Source organism: Arachis ipaensis, chromosome B06, assembly GCF_000816755.2.
Source record: "Arachis ipaensis cultivar K30076 chromosome B06, Araip1.1, whole genome shotgun sequence".
NCBI lineage: Eukaryota > Viridiplantae > Streptophyta > Magnoliopsida > Fabales > Fabaceae > Arachis > Arachis ipaensis.
Window position 1 is genome coordinate 113,424,543 of NC_029790.2, and position 3,023 is coordinate 113,427,565.

Genomic DNA, 3,023 nt, shown 5'->3' on the forward strand with positions numbered 1-3,023 from the left:
AAGGATTTATTTTTGAAATTCTTTACTAGCAAAAAATCCGTTCGTCATCTCAGCCCTTCATTCATTACAGACCTGGCAGATATAGTGATAGAAGCTCTTCCATCTGAAAAGCAATGTATGCATCTACCAGCACTTCTGAAGAAGAGCATGACCCACTTAGGTACTTGGTCAAGATGTTCTTTGGTTCAATATTGGCATTTATTTTGTTTCTGTCACCTAGAATGATAACGACATTCATCTTGTTTCAATATTGGCATTCATCTACATTATATATATTTATATATAAATATATTTTACAAACTGTTTATAGGTGATTTATTGTATCTGATCTATATGAAATTTGGAACTTGTAATGCTATACGCTAGGCAATTATTTGATTTCAAAGAGAAAGTTTGATTTTCTCAAGAGCATAAATGGATCAAGCATTGTTTTGTTTTAGCTTTATGCAATTTATGCATCCTTCCTGAGACTTTATTTTCATTTACTTCCTTCATTACAGAGTTCACAGGATCAAGGAGACACGGTTGATTTTTCAGGACCCTTAATATCTCAAATGCACACCTGTCCATGAGATCTTAGAAAGACATGAGCGACACATACGGCGTACTGTCTGGCGATTGTGGTTTCAGAAAGGTATAACAGCATTTTCAAGCTGATAGTTATAATACAAAACTACAGTATGTTTTATGTAGTTGTGCTTAGACTTGTTGAAATCATTATTAAATGAAGATAAAATGGTTGAGTGTATTTTCATGGCATTTCTTTTAAACTTGTTGCAGGTAAGAAGAATAGGAAGTAAAGAAACTGCATTGATATTCATGCATGAAGAATATAAAATCCTCAAGCGCTAAAAAAATGATAGAAGTTCTTCCAAGAGATAGAATAAGTTAATGACTTTTAATAAGTTTTATATGTATTGATATTTTTATTCCAATGTATTTTATAACTACTTTGGTTATAAGAGATTGATATAGCTAATTTGGTTTGAATTTTATTAATGTAATACTAATTTTCATTAATTAATTTTTAAACGATATTCAATGATTTTTGTCAATATTTTTTTATCGTTTTTGGATTGCATTAGAGTATGTGTAAAAGCACATGTCAGATTTTTTTTAATGATAGGGATATAGCCACGCTTTAGGTCCATGTTTCTTCGACTATTGGCACACTTCAAAAGCGTGCTGATATCTTTCACTTTTCGGTACGCTTTTAAAGCGTGCCGATAGGTTAAGCGTGGCAAGAGTTGAAAGCGTGGCAAAAAAGAAAGCGTGCCGATAGATCCACAAAAGCGTGGCGATAGAGCAACCGGCACGCTGGCGGATGTGACCCTTTCAAAAGCGTGCTGATAGCTCAAAAAGCGTGGCAAAAAGCTGTTGGCACCCTTTTTAGCACTTTTCGGCACGCTTTAAAAGCGTGGCAGAAAGCTTATTTTCTTGTAGTGATAGTTTATTATTTCCTAGATTTTAGCCAAACCTCTACTCCCTTTTTTCTTCCTTTTACTTGATTTTCTGGATTTTAATTTATTCTTCATTCTTTTATTTTTTTTCTAATTTCTTTTCTTCTGTATCATTTTTCTTTGATTTACTTTTTCTTTGCCTCTGTTGTTGTTGTTGTTGTTGTTGTTGATTTTGGATAGAGTTAAGGTTAGACTTGTGATGGTTTTGTTGCAGTAAGAGAAGAAAGGGGCAAGGCAGTGGTGTGATGGAGGTGGAAGGAGTGTTGAGGGTGGGGAGTAAATGGCAGAGGCAGAAAATGGAAGGAGGAGACACTGTAATTTCGATTTTCTTCTCTTGCTTTCTTTCTCTCTTCTTCGTTCTTCCTTTTTTTCCTTTTTTTTTTAAATTTTTGAAGAACATATACATGAATTTTTTCTTTTTAATTTTTTTAATTTATGTTGTTGCTAATTTTATGGTTGTTGCGTTTGCTGGATTGTTTATTTATTTTATGGTTCTGACGTAGCGATGGTGATGATGATGCAGAGGTTTGTGGTGAGGGTAGATAGAGTTCTTTATTTTTGTTTAAAGGTAAAATTGTCCAAAAAAATATCGTTTATGGACAAAAGGATGATTTTATAACATTTTGTAACGTTGGAGATGATTTTAATAAGAAAAAAAGGTCGGGAGTGTTTTTGATTTTGACCCAAGACCTTAGGGATAAAAAAAGTACTTAACCCTAATAAAATCTACAATTATCCAATGCAAGAATTCAATAATATCAACTCAAGTAAGCAACAATAAAGATAAAACATCAAATTCATTCATGAAAAACATAAATTCAACATGAGTTCATAAACTAAAATCATATAAAAAATAAACTAACAAGAAAATTCTAGTAAACTAAGATAATAGAAAGAAGATATAAATAAAAATAAAAATAAACTAAAACAAGATTAAAAACTAAAATTAGAAAGAATTAAAGTAGAAATCTTAAGAATGTTAGAGAGAATTGGAGCTTCTCTCTCTAGAATTCACTAAAAATACTGTAAACTAAAATCTGAAGACTACTTAGTGTTCTCCCTTGTTTTCTCCCTTGAAATACTTCAAAAATCTGATACTTGGGGGGCCTTTTGGGGGCATAAATCGCAAGCCCATGTGCTCATCAACCCAGGCATGTGACAACACTGTTGCCAAAGTGAAAAAACTCGCCAAGGCGACACTTTGCTTGGGCGAGATTTCGCTTGGGCGACATTTTCTCGCTTGGGCGAGGTCAGTTATGCTGAACTTCTTGTTTTGTGATTCTTTCCTCTTTTAACCATGTTCCATTCTTCCACTTGAACCTAAATTAACTTGAAATACTAACAAACATATCAAGGTACCAAGTGGATGACTAAAGATTCAAACTTCAATTTATGGTCAATAATCATACTAATTTATTATTAATCACAATTAGAATCAAGAATCACAAATCTAGTTTATTAAACACAAAAGTAGAGAAAATTGCATGAAATCTTTAAAATTACATACAATAATTCACATGAAATTAGACTTCATCATGTGTACAGTTGACTTTGATGAAGTCA

At 32.5% G+C, this 3,023-nt stretch overlaps 1 long non-coding RNA gene across 1 annotated transcript; it reads left to right on the forward strand.

Annotated features, from left to right (window-relative positions):
- Window positions 334-851, forward strand: LOC110264131. The gene is made up of 2 exons (XR_002349862.1): window positions 334-634; window positions 781-851. It is a non-coding gene; the product is annotated as an uncharacterized LOC110264131 (long non-coding RNA).